Source organism: Heterodontus francisci, chromosome 12 (assembly GCF_036365525.1).
Source record: "Heterodontus francisci isolate sHetFra1 chromosome 12, sHetFra1.hap1, whole genome shotgun sequence".
In the NCBI taxonomy this organism is placed as follows: Eukaryota; Metazoa; Chordata; class Chondrichthyes; order Heterodontiformes; family Heterodontidae; genus Heterodontus; species Heterodontus francisci.
Window position 1 is genome coordinate 34348286 of NC_090382.1, and position 18111 is coordinate 34366396.

At 48.5% G+C, this 18111-nt stretch overlaps 1 protein-coding gene across 4 annotated transcripts in view; it reads right to left on the reverse strand.

The window, feature by feature from the left end:
* The window catches only part of LOC137375809 (matrin-3-like), a 104535-nt gene extending 86684 nt beyond the window's left edge, over positions 1 to 17851 (reverse strand). For 3 of the 4 annotated variants that reach the window (XM_068043296.1, XM_068043295.1, XM_068043293.1), the window contains exon 1: positions 17751 to 17851. The gene's annotated coding sequence lies outside the window, so the exon portion shown is untranslated. Of the gene's footprint in view, positions 1 to 17266; positions 17694 to 17750 lie in introns of those variants that run through there. The other variant, XM_068043294.1, reaches the window with a different exon arrangement.
* Between the last annotated feature and the right edge of the window lie 260 nt (positions 17852 to 18111).

Here is an 18111-nt window from a genome sequence, read left to right on the forward strand (position 1 = left end):
TGTGGAAAGTAGAGAATGGGCAGGTGCTGTATCTCCTACATTTGTACTGAGAGATGCCAGGGGAAAGGCAGAGGACAGCCAGGATTTTTCAGAGCAAACAGTGCCCTGAATAGTCGGTACAAGATGATGGAGTTTGTGCTCTATTATGTTGTAGGTCGCAGATGTTCTGGCAAATATGGAGAATGCTGGGTGAAAGATGAGCAGTGGGAGACTGTCTCTTGGCTGCGAGAAGACAGAGGTTGACAGGGCAGAAGAACAGAAAATCGGGTTGACCTTGTCAAGGACCATGTTGGCCAGAGTAGATGGTATCCTCAGCTGATGGAAAACAAGAGCTTCTGGTGTGAAAGATAATAACCAGAGCAGATGTAACTGAAATGGAGAAAGAAATGGAACTCTTATAGGAGGCAGGGTGGGAAGAAGCAAACTCCACATAGTTGTGGAAGTCAGTATGCTTGTAAGAGATATTTATGGAAAACCCACTGCCACAGACAGATATCAGGAAGGGCAGAGATGTGGTAAGAAATGGACCATGAAAGTGAGGGATGAGTGGAAATTGGAAACATAGTTAATAAAACTCTCAAGATCAAAGGGACAGCAAGAAACAATACCAATACCATAATCAGCATAACAGAAGTGGTGGTCTGGAAGTGGGCCTGAAACGAAATGTACGCCATAACCTACAGAAAGAGGCTAGGAACCATACCGTCCCACAACTACCCTTTATCTGGAAGTTAGTGAAGTTAAAAGAGAAGCTGTTCAAGATGAGAAATAGCTCTGCCAGGTGGAGGGAGGTAGATGAGGACCTGTTGGGTCACAACACAAGGAAGAAACGAGGGTCCTGCTGGCAATCCTGATGAGAGATGGAGATGTAGTGACTATATGTCCACAGTGGAAAAAAAATAGCAGCTAGAGAATCTGACATCAGTGAAGCAGAAAATGGTAACAAAGTCATCATGGATGTAGGGGAAACAGATCATCTCCTTAGAAGGTACTGAAAAATGACCAGTCTCTGACAACGCATGCACACGGCACAACTCTGCACCATAAGGAGATGTGTTTTTAGAAATCACTTTTTATGACATAAGCACAGTTCATATGGTTACATATGTATCATAAAAATAATTTAGCAAGTGGGGGGTAGGGGGCACGGCTGGGGGCAAAGGTCCTAATAAAACAAGCCAAAAAAAAGTTTAGAGTTCTAGCTTCATCTTACGCAGTCCATCAAATGTTGCAAAAAATGCGAAAAGAAAAAAAAAGTGACTGACGTGAAAGCCGACATCTCTTTCAAAGGATATTTTTCCCACAACTGGATGTCAATTTTTGCATTTACTAAACTGATTAATTACTAAGGTTTGAAGACAATTTCTCAGGTACAAATGAATCCCAATGCATTTAGTCACATGTTTTTCTTAAGGCAATCCATGGCAATGTACTGTAGTGGATCACTTTAACCTGTACCGCAAAAATCTTGTTTTACATATCTTTCAAACATTTAAAAGTTAAAAGCACGGATTCAGTGGAAGTCACTGTATAACTCTCCACTTCAGATCCATTAAACATGCAGCTGAAAATATTGGAAATACTACAACACAAACAAAACTGAATGGTTTCTTTTCTGAGAAATAAATGGTAGCTACAGGTGAAAAAAAATTGATGAGACTTTTTCTAAGTGGTGACTTTTCAGCTGCAGCCTTGCTTCATACAGCAGAGGTGTTCCTGTCATTAATAAATGTTTGTCTTAACAATATAATATAAATGCTCCCAGAACATTTTTTTTCAATTAAGCTGTTCACTTTCTTTCAGGAGTGCAAATTAAAATAATTTAGAATACGCATGGATTCAGAGTAAGGTCTTGAAAATAAACGTCAACTCATTCCAGCCTACAAACCTGCATCCCTCATCAGCTGGAGTGTGCCCACTGCATTTGTGAAAGTTTCCATTCGGTTCTTCCAAAAAAGTCATGCCCTCTTAGGGGAGAAAGAATGCTCCGAATGCTCCACTGGAACTTTTAAAGTTATAGCAGATTAGAATTGCAAGAGAAGCAACTTTATTACCAATGCCACTTTATGAAGAAAATGCAGAAGTAATTTTTTTGCAAGGTGCAACCCCATTTTTCATTAACAAAATAAAAAAGTATCTTCTACCTGTTAGAGATTCGTTTATATTTCACCCTGAGACCCACCATCATTTTCCAACTCTACCTAGTAGCGTGTGTTATGGGCAGTACACATGCATCTCAGAATGGCTCTAATTTTTTGGTACCATAATCTGGAAATAATCATCCCTGAACATGCTTCTATATGCAGTCAGCAGTTTATTTTCTGTAGATGGAAATCTCCGAGCCCCCAATGGCTCAACTGGTAAATTCACTGACCTGTGTGCAGATCAGCAAGGTTCCAGGTCCAATCTATTCTCCTCTTAAAAATGCTTGTGCATATGACAGGTTTAGTTGTGCTGACCAGTATTGTCAATTAGCCGATGAAATGCATACATATGGACATCAGGTGAGAACAAAAATATCTTGCACTGATTAGCCATTTCTTACTGCCTTACCGTAAGCATGAGCCATGGTTATTTGGAAGAGGTACTGGAAGATGGTCAGCGTGTGTTATACAGCACCTTTGGGAAGAAATTTAGAGGAGCAAAAAAACTCAACGGAAGCACTCCAAAACATGAGGGCCAGTAGAGTGGCTTGGCAAATGAATGGAGATATAAAAACAGCTCTTCAAAAATATCTCGTTTCAATCAAGATATCTCAAAAAGGAATTCCCTCGTCCCACCACGAGATAGGGACTACTTTGTTCAAAATGCATCGCACACCATTCTTCGTGTTTAATTAATGTCCATGATGTACGACAGAAAATGCCTCACTTGGCAGAATACAAGAAAGCCTAAAACTAGATGCTACGTGTTGATTCAGGAATAAAAGTGTGTGCACTATTGAAGATTTCAGTCCCACGGTACAACCCCATAATGTTCATAATCTACTTCTTTAACCACATCCATGAGTGGGTTCCCTGCATTTAGTCAGCAATGTGACAACCCACTTTTAAAAAATGCAAATTTTTGCATCCTCAATTTATCAAATTTTAAAGAATATTACATGCATAAAATGTGGCCTTGTACATCTAAAATATCCAGTGATACATGCAGAAAAGAGACCGCTCAAATAGATTTGCAGCCATTTGAGAAAATCAATAAAACAATTACTGGTAAGACATTAGCAGTCATTTCTTGTACTCAATAAGGATAACAAACAGTTACTTTAGAGCAGGGTTGTGCAACGTAAGGCCCGTGGGCCAGGATCTGGCCCGCCAAACTTTTCCATCTGGCCGTTCCTCATCCTCACCATGGCCGGAGATGAGGGGGGGGGGGGGAAAAGAGAGAGGGGGGGGAATAGAGAGAGGGGGGGGGAGAGAGAAGGGGGGGGGAGAGAGAAGGGGGGGGGGGGAGAGAGAAGGGGGGGGGGGGAGAGAGAAGGGGGGGGGGGGAGAGAGAAGGGGGGGGGGGGAGAGAGAAGGGGGGGGGGGAGAGAGAAGGGGGGGGGGAGAGAGAAGGGGGGGGGGGAGAGAGAAGGGGGGGGGGGAGAGAGAAGGGGGGGGGGGAGAGAGAAGGGGGGGGGGAGAGAGAAGGGGGGGGGGGAGAGAGAAGGGGGGGGGAGAGAGAAGGGGGGGGGAGAGAGAAGGGGGGGGGAGAGAGAAGGGGGGGGAGAGAGAACGCGTGGGGGGAGAGAGAACGCGTGGGGGGAGAGAGAACGCGTGGGGGGAGAGAGAACGCGTGGGGGGAGAGAGAACGCGTGGGGGGAGAGAGAACGCGTGGGGGGAGAGAGAACGCGTGGGGGGAGAGAGAACGCGTGGGGGGAGAGAGAACGCGTGGGGGAGAGAGAACGCGTGGGGGAGAGAGAACGCGTGGGGGAGAGAGAACGCGTGGGGGAGAGAGAACGCGTGGGGGAGAGAGAACGCGTGGGGGAGAGAGAACGCGTGGGGGAGAGAGAACGCGTGGGGGAGAGAGAACGCGTGGGGGAGAGAGAACGCGTGGGGGAGAGAGAACGCGTGGGGGAGAGAGAACGCGTGGGGGAGAGAGAACGCGTGGGGGAGAGAGAACGCGTGGGGGAGAGAGAACGCGTGGGGGAGAGAGAACGCGTGGGGGAGAGAGAACGCGTGGGGGAGAGAGAACGCGTGGGGGAGAGAGAACGCGTGGGGGAGAGAGAACGCGTGGGGGAGAGAGAACGCGTGGGGGAGAGAGAACGCGTGGGGGAGAGAGAACGCGTGGGGGAGAGAGAACGCGTGGGGGAGAGAGAACGCGTGGGGGAGAGAGAACGCGTGGGGGAGAGAGAACGCGTGGGGGAGAGAGAACGCGTGGGGGAGAGAGAACGCGTGGGGGAGAGAGAACGCGTGGGGGAGAGAGAACGCGTGGGGGAGAGAGAACGCGTGGGGGAGAGAGAACGCGTGGGGGAGAGAGAACGCGTGGGGGAGAGAGAACGCGTGGGGGAGAGAGAACGCGTGGGGGAGAGAGAACGCGTGGGGGAGAGAGAACGCGTGGGGGAGAGAGAACGCGTGGGGGAGAGAGAACGCGTGGGGGAGAGAGAACGCGTGGGGGAGAGAGAACGCGTGGGGGAGAGAGAACGCGTGGGGGAGAGAGAACGCGTGGGGGAGAGAGAACGCGTGGGGGAGAGAGAACGCGTGGGGGAGAGAGAACGCGTGGGGGAGAGAGAACGCGTGGGGGAGAGAGAACGCGTGGGGGAGAGAGAACGCGTGGGGGAGAGAGAACGCGTGGGGGAGAGAGAACGCGTGGGGGAGAGAGAACGCGTGGGGGAGAGAGAACGCGTGGGGGAGAGAGAACGCGTGGGGGAGAGAGAACGCGTGGGGGAGAGAGAACGCGTGGGGGAGAGAGAACGCGTGGGGGAGAGAGAACGCGTGGGGGAGAGAGAACGCGTGGGGGAGAGAGAACGCGTGGGGGAGAGAGAACGCGTGGGGGAGAGAGAACGCGTGGGGGAGAGAGAACGCGTGGGGGAGAGAGAACGCGTGGGGGAGAGAGAACGCGTGGGGGAGAGAGAACGCGTGGGGGAGAGAGAACGCGTGGGGGAGAGAGAACGCGTGGGGGAGAGAGAACGCGTGGGGGAGAGAGAACGCGTGGGGGAGAGAGAACGCGTGGGGGAGAGAGAACGCGTGGGGGAGAGAGAACGCGTGGGGGAGAGAGAACGCGTGGGGGAGAGAGAACGCGTGGGGGAGAGAGAACGCGTGGGGGAGAGAGAACGCGTGGGGGAGAGAGAACGCGTGGGGGAGAGAGAACGCGTGGGGGAGAGAGAACGCGTGGGGGAGAGAGAACGCGTGGGGGAGAGAGAACGCGTGGGGGAGAGAGAACGCGTGGGGGAGAGAGAACGCGTGGGGGAGAGAGAACGCGTGGGGGAGAGAGAACGCGTGGGGGAGAGAGAACGCGTGGGGGAGAGAGAACGCGTGGGGGAGAGAGAACGCGTGGGGGAGAGAGAACGCGTGGGGGAGAGAGAACGCGTGGGGGAGAGAGAACGCGTGGGGGAGAGAGAACGCGTGGGGGAGAGAGAACGCGTGGGGGAGAGAGAACGCGTGGGGGAGAGAGAACGCGTGGGGGAGAGAGAACGCGTGGGGGAGAGAGAACGCGTGGGGGAGAGAGAACGCGTGGGGGAGAGAGAACGCGTGGGGGAGAGAGAACGCGTGGGGGAGAGAGAACGCGTGGGGGAGAGAGAACGCGTGGGGGAGAGAGAACGCGTGGGGGAGAGAGAACGCGTGGGGGAGAGAGAACGCGTGGGGGAGAGAGAACGCGTGGGGGAGAGAGAACGCGTGGGGGAGAGAGAACGCGTGGGGGAGAGAGAACGCGTGGGGGAGAGAGAACGCGTGGGGGAGAGAGAACGCGTGGGGGAGAGAGAACGCGTGGGGGAGAGAGAACGCGTGGGGGAGAGAGAACGCGTGGGGGAGAGAGAACGCGTGGGGGAGAGAGAACGCGTGGGGGAGAGAGAACGCGTGGGGGAGAGAGAACGCGTGGGGGAGAGAGAACGCGTGGGGGAGAGAGAACGCGTGGGGGAGAGAGAACGCGTGGGGGAGAGAGAACGCGTGGGGGAGAGAGAACGCGTGGGGGAGAGAGAACGCGTGGGGGAGAGAGAACGCGTGGGGGAGAGAGAACGCGTGGGGGAGAGAGAACGCGTGGGGGAGAGAGAACGCGTGGGGGAGAGAGAACGCGTGGGGGAGAGAGAACGCGTGGGGGAGAGAGAACGCGTGGGGGAGAGAGAACGCGTGGGGGAGAGAGAACGCGTGGGGGAGAGAGAACGCGTGGGGGAGAGAGAACGCGTGGGGGAGAGAGAACGCGTGGGGGAGAGAGAACGCGTGGGGGAGAGAGAACGCGTGGGGGAGAGAGAACGCGTGGGGGAGAGAGAACGCGTGGGGGAGAGAGAACGCGTGGGGGAGAGAGAACGCGTGGGGGAGAGAGAACGCGTGGGGGAGAGAGAACGCGTGGGGGAGAGAGAACGCGTGGGGGAGAGAGAACGCGTGGGGGAGAGAGAACGCGTGGGGGAGAGAGAACGCGTGGGGGAGAGAGAACGCGTGGGGGAGAGAGAACGCGTGGGGGAGAGAGAACGCGTGGGGGAGAGAGAACGCGTGGGGGAGAGAGAACGCGTGGGGGAGAGAGAACGCGTGGGGGAGAGAGAACGCGTGGGGGAGAGAGAACGCGTGGGGGAGAGAGAACGCGTGGGGGAGAGAGAACGCGTGGGGGAGAGAGAACGCGTGGGGGAGAGAGAACGCGTGGGGGAGAGAGAACGCGTGGGGGAGAGAGAACGCGTGGGGGAGAGAGAACGCGTGGGGGAGAGAGAACGCGTGGGGGAGAGAGAACGCGTGGGGGAGAGAGAACGCGTGGGGGAGAGAGAACGCGTGGGGGAGAGAGAACGCGTGGGGGAGAGAGAACGCGTGGGGGAGAGAGAACGCGTGGGGGAGAGAGAACGCGTGGGGGAGAGAGAACGCGTGGGGGAGAGAGAACGCGTGGGGGAGAGAGAACGCGTGGGGGAGAGAGAACGCGTGGGGGAGAGAGAACGCGTGGGGGAGAGAGAACGCGTGGGGGAGAGAGAACGCGTGGGGGAGAGAGAACGCGTGGGGGAGAGAGAACGCGTGGGGGAGAGAGAACGCGTGGGGGAGAGAGAACGCGTGGGGGAGAGAGAACGCGTGGGGGAGAGAGAACGCGTGGGGGAGAGAGAACGCGTGGGGGAGAGAGAACGCGTGGGGGAGAGAGAACGCGTGGGGGAGAGAGAACGCGTGGGGGAGAGAGAACGCGTGGGGGAGAGAGAACGCGTGGGGGAGAGAGAACGCGTGGGGGAGAGAGAACGCGTGGGGGAGAGAGAACGCGTGGGGGAGAGAGAACGCGTGGGGGAGAGAGAACGCGTGGGGGAGAGAGAACGCGTGGGGGAGAGAGAACGCGTGGGGGAGAGAGAACGCGTGGGGGAGAGAGAACGCGTGGGGGAGAGAGAACGCGTGGGGGAGAGAGAACGCGTGGGGGAGAGAGAACGCGTGGGGGAGAGAGAACGCGTGGGGGAGAGAGAACGCGTGGGGGAGAGAGAACGCGTGGGGGAGAGAGAACGCGTGGGGGAGAGAGAACGCGTGGGGGAGAGAGAACGCGTGGGGGAGAGAGAACGCGTGGGGGAGAGAGAACGCGTGGGGGAGAGAGAACGCGTGGGGGAGAGAGAACGCGTGGGGGAGAGAGAACGCGTGGGGGAGAGAGAACGCGTGGGGGAGAGAGAACGCGTGGGGGAGAGAGAACGCGTGGGGGAGAGAGAACGCGTGGGGGAGAGAGAACGCGTGGGGGAGAGAGAACGCGTGGGGGAGAGAGAACGCGTGGGGGAGAGAGAACGCGTGGGGGAGAGAGAACGCGTGGGGGAGAGAGAACGCGTGGGGGAGAGAGAACGCGTGGGGGAGAGAGAACGCGTGGGGGAGAGAGAACGCGTGGGGGAGAGAGAACGCGTGGGGGAGAGAGAACGCGTGGGGGAGAGAGAACGCGTGGGGGAGAGAGAACGCGTGGGGGAGAGAGAACGCGTGGGGGAGAGAGAACGTGTGGGGGAGAGAGAACGTGTGGGGGAGAGAGAACGTGTGGGGGAGAGAGAACGTGTGGGGGAGAGAGAACGTGTGGGGGAGAGAGAACGTGTGGGGGAGAGAGAACGTGTGGGGGAGAGAGAACGTGTGGGGGAGAGAGAACGTGTGGGGGAGAGGGGGAAAACAGAGAAGGGAAGAGACGGGGGCGGGAAGAGAGGGGGGGGGGGAGAGAGAGAGGGGGCGAAAGAATCAAAGAGTCATTTATGTATGGCACAGGAGGCCATTCTGTTCATCGAATCCATGCCAGCTCTCCACGGAGCAGCGCAGTCAGTCCCACTCCCCGCCTCATTCCCCATAGCCCTGCAAGTCTATTTCTCTCAGTTGACCATCCAACTTCCTCGAAATCATTGATCGTCTCCACTTCCACCACCCTTGTTGGCAGCGAGTTCCAGGTCATTACCACCCGCTGCATAAAAAAGTGCTTACTCATATTCCCTTGCATCTTTTGTACAAAACTTCCAATCTGTGTCCCCTAATCCTAGAGGGGAGAGAAGAAAGAACGAAACCCACATAGAGAGAGAGCAAGCAAGCACGGGGAGAGGGGAAAGAGATTTCAAGGTCTCTCCTGAATGGTGGAGATCTATCCAGAATACTCTGCATCACTACAGTAAGTGTGCAGGCAGAGATTTGACCACTTATGCAAGCAAAAACAATGCCAGGTATGTCACCAAATCAGTTTTCAATATAGTGACAAGAAAGTAAATCAATAAATTAGACTTCTCATTTAAAGCTTCTTCACAAAAATGCACATTTGTTGTTGTATTTATTAGTAAGTTAAATTTTTAATGCCTTTATCTTTCAAAAGTTGCTCACCCACACCCCTGCGACCACCCCCCCACCCCACCGGGCCGAGCAAAAATCGTAATGTGGCCCTCTGCCCAAAAAGGTTGGACAACCCTGCTTTAGAAACATCTTCTCTCTCCACCTCATCAATTTGAAGGCAATGACCTGAAACAGCTCTTCAACCCAGAAGGCCATGACTTAAGAAGATTGCTTCTCAAAGACAAAGCAGCAACTTGCAAGACATGAACCTCCTTCTCTGAAGGGACAAAACAAGATACACTCCGTCTCCCAGTGGAAAATTAGCAGCTTGTGGGATATACATCACCACCAACCCACCCCCATTCGTCCCAAGACAGAAAAGCTACATGCTTCCTGGTCTCTATTGATAATATTCTGACTTGCTGAGTTTTCCCCCCGAGGCATGCTGGATATTGTCTTATAGAGACTAGTAGCTCTCTGGCCAGCAATTCTATAGTGTTGAGCACAGTATATTGAGAGGATCAGAACTTTAACAGGCAGCATCAACTGCACAGAAATTAATCAGATGCTCCTAAGACATGAGGTGCTCTGATTTTTAACTTACATCATCTCTTTAAAGACACAATTCTAAAGGGGGTACAGGAACAGAGGGACCTGGGGGGGATACATGCACAAATTATTAAAGGTGACAGGGCAGGTTGAGGAAGTGGTAAATAAGGCAGACAGGATCCTGGGCTTTATAAAAAGAGGCATGAAGTACAAAAGCAAGGAAGTTACTGTGAACCTTTATAAAACACTGGATCAGCCTACCACACTTTGGGAAGGATGTGAAGGCATTGGAGAGGGTGCATAAAAGATTTCAGAGAATGGTTCTAGGAATGAGGGACCTCAGTTACGAGGACAGATTGGAGAAGCTGGGGTGCTCTCCTTAGAGAATGTTGAGAGATTTGATAGAGGTGTTCCTAATCATTAGGGGTCTGGACAGAGTAGATAGGGTAAACTGTTCACATTGACTGGTCGACAATCAGAGAACATCGATTTAAAGTGACTTGCAGAAGAACCAGAGACGACACGGGGAAAACATTTTTTACGCAGCGAGTGGTTAGGATCCCAAGTGGTGGAGGCAGATCCAATCGTGGCTTTCAAAAGGGAATTAGATAATTACCTGATGAGAAATGATTTGCAGGGCTACAGGAAAAGGGCAGGGAAGTGGACCTAGCTAGGTTGCTTTCGCAGAGAGCTGGCACAAACATGACAGACCAAATGGCCTCCTTCTAACCATTCTTTGACTCTAATTGGAAATGTGGCCTATAAAATGTACTCATTACTTTCCAAATCAGATGGATGGCTTTAGTTAAGTCTACAACCTAGTCTAAGGTCACATTGAGGTAAAATAGAATTTAACTATAAATAAATGTTTTGATTTTCAATTCAAGCTGGCCAGAGGGCAGCTGCACCAATCCATGCCCTCAGCAACAATGTTCCCCTCGACCCTCCACCAAAACTCTAATCTACGGACAGATTTCTGGGGCATCCACGGAATGACAGAATAGTACAGCATAGACCATTCAGCCCATCAAGTCTGCACCAGCTCTTTCAAAGAACAATCCAGTTAATCCCACTCTCCTGCTCTTTTCCCGTATCCCTGCAATTTTTTTTCTCCTTCAATTCGGCACAGTGGCGCAGTGGTTAGCACCGCAGCCTCACAGCTCCAGTGACCCGGGTTCAATTCTGGGTACTGCCTGTGTGGAGTTTGCAAGTTCTCCCTGTGTCTGCGTGGGTTTCCTCCGGGTGCTCCGGTTTCCTCCCACATGCCAAAGACTTGCTGGTTGATAGGTTAATTGGCCATTATAAATTGCCCCTAGTATAGGTAGGTGGTAGGGAAATATAGGGACAGGTGGGGATGTGGTAGGAATATGGAATTAGTGTAAGATTAGTATAAATGGGTGGTTGATGGTCGGCACAGACTCGGTGGGCCGAATGGCCTGTTTCAGTGCTGTATCTCTAAACTAAATTCCCTTTTAAAAGCTACAATTGAATCTGAACCCACCACCTTATCAGGCAGTGCATTCCAAATCCTAACCAATCGTTGCATAATAAAATTTACCAATCATCTTAAATCTGTGACCTCTAGTTATCTACCCCTCAAACCACGGAGACAGTTTCTCTATTTACTCAATTAAACCTTCACGATTTTAAACACTTTTATCAAATCTCCTCTTAGCCTTCTCTGCTCTAAGCTTCTCTAGTCTATCCATGTAACTGTAATCCCTCATTCCCGGAACCATTCCAGTAAATCTCTGCTGTACCCCCTCTACAACGACTTCCTAAAGTGGTGCCAGAATTGTTCACAATACTCCAGTATTGGTACACTGAATCTCGCTTGTTCAGGCCTGATACACAAACCCATTTTTTTTGTTTGTTTTGAAAAAAAAACTCTTCTCATTTCAGACATAAGTGCATTTTAAAACATGACACCGAGGCACATGACAAGAAATTAGGAGTGACCAAAGATTTGGTCAAAGAGATAGGTTTTAAGGAGTGTCTTAAAGAAGGAAAGTGAGGTAGAGAGGCAGAGAGATGTTGGGAGGGAATTCCAGAACTTAGGGCCTAGGCTGCCACCAAAGATAGCGCAATTAAAATCAGGGATGCTCAAGAGTTAGAATTAAATGAACACATGTCTTACAGGGTTGTAGGGCTGGAGGAGATTACAGAGATAGGGAGGAGCAAGGCCATGGAGGGTTTTGAAAACAAGGATGAGAATTTTAAGATCAAGACCTAATGCTAAAGACAGGACACTTTTGTGTTGTAACTCATGCTTCCTAGGCACTGGTTTAAGATCACCAAACTCATCTCACAAAAGGACCTTACCACCAACAGAAACTTTCATTCCATCAGGCTGGGCAGGATTTGAATTGGCCACGATTGGAGATAAGAATAGAGTTGGTCCCAAAGGTGAAAGTTGACTATTCAACTAACTGCACCACAAAGTTACAATTCCATTCTTAATTCCCAATAATCCACAAACAGCCTCCCATGTTCAGGTTCCTTATAAAAAGGGAACAATTACTTTTATAACCCATTTTTAAAATACTTGACAAAATTTATGCTCCTTCTTAAAATAGCAGACCAAATTCAAAAATAAGACAAAAAAAAAAATCGAAAATATGGAAGGATTCTGTGTAACTAATTTTTTTTTAAAGTCCTGCATTGAGATTTACTCTCATTTAAATTAGTCACTAATTTTATACATTAATATTCAGGCCCGGTTAAGCCTAATGTGCCTTAAATCTCTTGCACTCGCTTGTGAGTTTGACAAGTTCATACTCTCTTACACAGATCCCAAGTACCAGATCATTATCTGCTTGCTCAAAATTAATTTTCTGCTCACTAACTTGCAGGTTAATTGCAAATGCGCAGATATCCACTCCCTTAAAGGTTTAGGATACCTTTATTTTCTCAATCACAAGCCCATTATTCTCTTGCTCACTCAATTATCATTGCCTAGTTTGCTCAGATTCATTACTAACTCGAGCAAGCTTATTGCAACCCAATAACTCCTCATTATGCCCCTTCATGTTCCTGTACAATTGCTCAGCCTTGTGTTTAGTTTAGAGGTGCTGACCATCAACCACCCATTTATACTAATTCTACACTAGTTCCATATTCCTACCACATCCTCACCTGTCCCTATATTTCCCTACCACCTACCTATACTAGGGGCAATTGCTAATGGCCAATTTACCTATCAACCTGCAAGTCTTTGGCATGTGGGAGGAAACCGGAGCACCCGGAGGAAACCCACGCAGACACAGGGAGAACTTGCAAACTCCACACAGGCAGTACCCAGAATTGAATCCGGGTCGCTGGAGCTGTGAGGCTGCGGTGCTGACCACCGCGCCACTGTGTCAAAGGCCTCACTCTCGAGTGTGACAAACCCCATGAATTCTAAATTCATCTGACATTGGCATTTCCCTTTTTCTCCCCATCATTGGAAGCTGTACCTGAAGGCTCCTAGGCCCCACGCATCACTTTCAGACCCTCTTTAAAACTCACATCTTCGACCAAGATTTGTCACCACACCTAAGGCCTCCTTCTCTGCTCTGGCAACCATTTTTTTCCTCACACCTCTGAAGCATCTTGGAACATTCTTCTACATTAAAGGTGCTTTATAAATGCACATTGCTGTTGCTGTCCATCTCAACTCGTTATACCCCTTGTAACTTTTGAGTTTGTCCATAAAGTTCCCGTATCGCTGCTTACACTACCAATGGTATATTTTCTTTTATTTGTAAAGATTACTGTCAAAATAGTCGCTCAAAATTATTGCCATCCCAAACAGCAGCCAGGATTTTTACACTCTAAACCAGATTCTTTGTTCCAAGATTTCTCAGGAGTTCTTTGATCTCTTTGTCTCTATTGATAAATTTCCCCAGATCAATTAATTATTTTACTCCATAAAGTCTATTTGTCTATCAACCTTCAAACCTTAGCAATAAGATTTATTTCTTTCTCCCCGAGATTATATTTTTGTCCTAGACATTATTTGCAGCTCCAAAAGATTCATACTTTTTCTATGTTTTCTGTTTCATTTGTTGCTCATGCCTTTTTTGTCTCGCTACTAAAAAGCTGTATTTGTTGAGGACATAAGAAATAGGTGCAGGAATAGGCCATAATGGCCCCTCAAGCCTGCTCCACCATTCAATAAGATCATGGCTGATCTGATCTTGGCCTCAATTCACACTTTCCTGCTTGTTCCCCATAATCCTTGATTACCCTATAAATTCAAAAATCTGTCTATCTCAATCCTGAAGATATTCAATTTCTCAGCCTCTACAGCTGTCTGGGGTTGAGAATTTCAAAGATTCACAACCCTCAGGGAGAAGAAATTCCTCATCTATCTTAAACGGGCAACTCCTTATTCTGAAACAATGTCCCCTAGTTCAAGATTCCCCCACGAGGGGAAACATCCTCTCAGCATCTACCCTGTCAAGCCTGCTCAGAATCTTATGTGTTTCAATAAGATCATCTCTCATTTCTCTCATTCTTCTAAACTCCAATAAGTATAGGCCCAACCTGCTCAGCCATTCCTAAGAATTAACCTAGTGAACCTTCTCTGAACTCCCTTCAATACAAGTATATCCGCCCTTAAAGGAGACCAAAACTGTATGCAGTACTCTAGGAGCGGTCTCACCAACGCCCTGTTTAGTTGTAGCAAGACTTCCCTACTTTAATACTCCATCCCCTTCCAATAAAGGCCAACTGTCCATTTGTCTTCCTAATTATTTGCTGTACTTGCATGCTAACTTTTGTGTTTCATGTACAAGGACACACAGATCCCACTGTACCACAGCATTCTGCAATCTTTACTTTTATATTCTTCATACCAAAGTGGACAAACTCATATTTTCCCACATTAAACTCCATCTACCAAATTTTTGCCAACTCACTTAACAAATTCCTTTGCTTTCCCACCTATTTTTGTATTGTCGGCAAATTTGGTTACAATACACTCTGTCCCTTCATCATTAATGTAGATTGTAAATAGTTGAGGCCCTATCGCTGATCCTGGTGTAATCCCACTCGTTACAGTTTGCTAACCTGAAAGTGACCCATTTATTTTTTATTATTCATTCATGGGATGTGGGCGTTGCTGGCTATGCCAGCATTTATTGCCCATCCCTAATTGCCCTAATTTATCCTACTGTTTTGTTAGCCAATCCTCTATCCATGCTAATATACTATCTTGTGCAGTCATCTTTGATGTGGCACCTTATTGAATGTCTTTTGGAAATCTGAACACACACCATCCACTGGTTCCCCTTTAGCCACCCTGCTTGTTACCACCACAAAGACCTCTAATAAATTTGTCTAACATGATTTCCCTTTCATAAGACCATGCTGACTCTTTCCAATCTGCTGAGCCCTTTCCAGAATCTAGAGAATTTTGGAAGATTGCAACCAATGCATCCGCTATCTTTGCAGCCACTTCTTTTAAGACCCTAGGATGCAGACCATCAGGTCCAGGGGACTTGTCAGCCTATAGTCTCATTAGCTTGCCTAGCACTTTGCCCCTCCAAGTCACACATCATCCTGACTTGTAACTATTGCTATTCCTTCACTGTCACTGGGTCAGAAACTTGGAAACCCTTCCGAACAGCACTGTGGGTGTGGTTCAAGAAGGTAGCTGCCCATCAACTTCTCAAGTGCAATTTGGGATTGGCAACAAATGCCAACAACGCTCACTTCCCATGAAATAAAAAAAATCTCTACTGATAAATGTTTTAAGTTTCTCCCTCCCTTTGTCCCAACTTTCTATTATTGGGAAGTTTTTAGTGTCTTCTACCACAAAGACAGATACAAAATACTTGTTCAAAGTTTCTGCCATTTCCTTGCTTTCCATTAATTCCCCAGTCTCGTCCTCTAAGGAACCAACATTTACTTTAGCTACCTTCTTCCTTTTTATCTACTTGGAGAAGCTCTTACTGTCTGTTTTTAAATTTCTTGCTAATTTACTCTCTCAATCTATTTTCTCCCTTTTTAAAAAAAAAACAGGCGTCCTTTGTTGGTTGCTAAAATTTTCCAAATCCTCTGGCCTACAAATAATCTTCACAACATAATGCGCTTTTTCTTTCAATTTGATACCATCCTTAACTTCTTTAGTTAGCCATGGATGGTTCATCCTTCTCGTAGAGTCCTTCTTTCTTAATGGAATATCTGTTAAGTATTATGAAATATTTCCCTAAATGTCGACAACTGCTTATCTATCATCTTACCTTTTAATCTTTTTCCCAGTCCACTTTAACCAACTGCCTTTATTTAAGTTTAAACACTAGTTTTTAGACCCAAGTTTCTCATCCTCAAACTGAATGTGAAATTCGAACATGTTATGATCACTCTGGAGGATCCTTAACAATATCATTAATTAATCCTGTTCATTCCTGGACAATGTTGCTGCACAGCAATGTCCAGATACTATTGAGATACACATTTCCAGATCTAAAATAGCCTGTTCCCTGGATGGTTCCACAAAGGTTTGTTCTAAGAGACTGTTCCGAATACATTCTATGAACTCATCCTCAAGGCTACCTTTGCCAATTTGAAATAAAAACAAAGTACTGGAAATTCTCAGCAGGTCTAGCAGCATCTGCCACAACCGCAAATTTACTAATTTGATCTGTCCAATCTACATGAAAATTAGTATCACCCACAATTACTGAAGTACCTTTCTTCCAAGCCCCCGTTATTTCTTGATTTATACTTTGTCCTACAGTGTAGCTATTAGGGGGCCTCTTTCCCTTGCTATTTCTTATCTCCACCCAAAATGATTCTTGATCTTCTGAGCCAAGATCATTTCTCACTGCTGCACCAATCTCAGCCTTTATTATATACTATACCATCTCTTTTTCATTTCTATATCATTCTGTCCTTGTAAAGGCCTCGGACAGGCTTTATCTGTGTCCAATTTTGGTCCCCTCACATGGTGGCTGATATAAAGGCCCTGGAAAAGGTTCAGAGGAGGCTCATCAGATTACTAAATGAGATGGGGGTGGGGCAAGAGATAACAAAGGAGAAGGTACACCTTCTCCTTAGTTATCTCTTGCCCCACCCCCATCTCACTTGCTTATAACCTATGACTTTTCTACTATTTGTCAGTTCTGAAGGGTCACTGACCCAAAACGTTAACTCTGCTTCTCTTTTCACAGATGCTGCCAGACCTGCTGAGTGGTTCCAGCATTTCTTGTTTTTATTTCAGATTTCCAGCATCTGCAGTATTTTGCTTTTATATCAACAGATTACTATCTAGTTTAAAGGCCTTCAGTGCAGTACTGAGGGAACACTACCAGATAACATTAATCCAAGGCCCATCTATTCCCTCAGGTGAACATTAAAAGATGGTGGACATGTGGTAATATTCTCCCAGTCTTGGAAGATTTTTTAATCACCTTGGAGGACAGAGCAAAACTTCCTTTTTTACCCCCAAAATTGGTCTAAGATTTTATTTTGCCTTTCCCAACAAATAACAGGTGGAGTCTCAAATTCCACAACAGTATGAGATATGCTAGCTGGTCTTCGATTTTCTATGCTCATATCTGTTACTCCCCATAATTCCCCCCCCCCCTCCCTTTTGTTTGTCTCTTGTTCCTGGGGATTTATTTCACCCTGAAATCGCCTGAGACTTATGATTTGCCACCTGGAGGTTTATCTGCTGTTCTGAGATTTGTTTTCGTTCTCGTTGGTTTATTTTTGACTTCCTATGATTTATTTTTGTTCTGAAATTTGGATGTCCCTCCCTATAGTTTTTTTCTTCCTAAAGGTTTATGTGGTACTCGCTGGCAGTTTTTTTTATCCTTTAATCAAAAATATTAACTTACAGCTCCTTGAAGTTTACTTATTACCTGAAAAGTATTTGCTGTTCAGATGTGTATTTGTAGATGCTCGAGAGGGTTTTGTTGTTCTCGAAGTATATTTGTGGATTCCCGAGCGGGTTTTTGTTCCCAAAGATATATTAGTTGATCCCCAAGATTTTTTTTGTTCCCTGAATTTTTTATTCTTGGTCCAGAAGTTTTAGTTATTGCTCCTGGAGGTGTATTTCTTCCCTCCCCGCAGGTCTATTACTGCTCCCTGTAATTCAGTATTTTCTCTGCGTGTCTTCTGCAGTCTTTTTATTTGATACAAAATGGCGGCGGCTCAGGCCGCCGACGACAAACTACTGCTGAAAGTCAACCGGCCACTCAGCCTCCCTGTTAACTAGCAGCAACCAGACTCTCTCGCTCTCTGCGAACCCCCTGGCCCGACTGTTAGATGAGTTCCGCCCAGCATATTCCCGGGAAAAGCTTTTCTTCCCTCGCCACCCGTACCCCTTCCACGCCGCTTTCTTACCTCCAACAGCCGCTCGAGCGAGTGAAAGCAGGCCTAACAAACTCCCACAATCCACCGCGTCGCGGCCAGGACGCCCATGCTGCACCGCGCGGCGGCGCGCTCGCCAGCAATCCCATGCTGCACCGCGCGGCGGCGCGCTCGCCAGCAATCCCATGCTGCACCGCGCGGCGACACCCTGTCCTCAATGCACGTGCGGTGGGCGGAGGTACCCGCCCGAAATTGCGCTGTTATAGGCGTGACAAAATTAGAAAGATTCCAGCACCTACCTGCAGGAAAGGACAATAAGGGATGATGCAACAGCTAAAATAAAAGCAAAATACTGCGGATGCTGGAAATCTGAAATAAAAACAGAAAGTGCTGG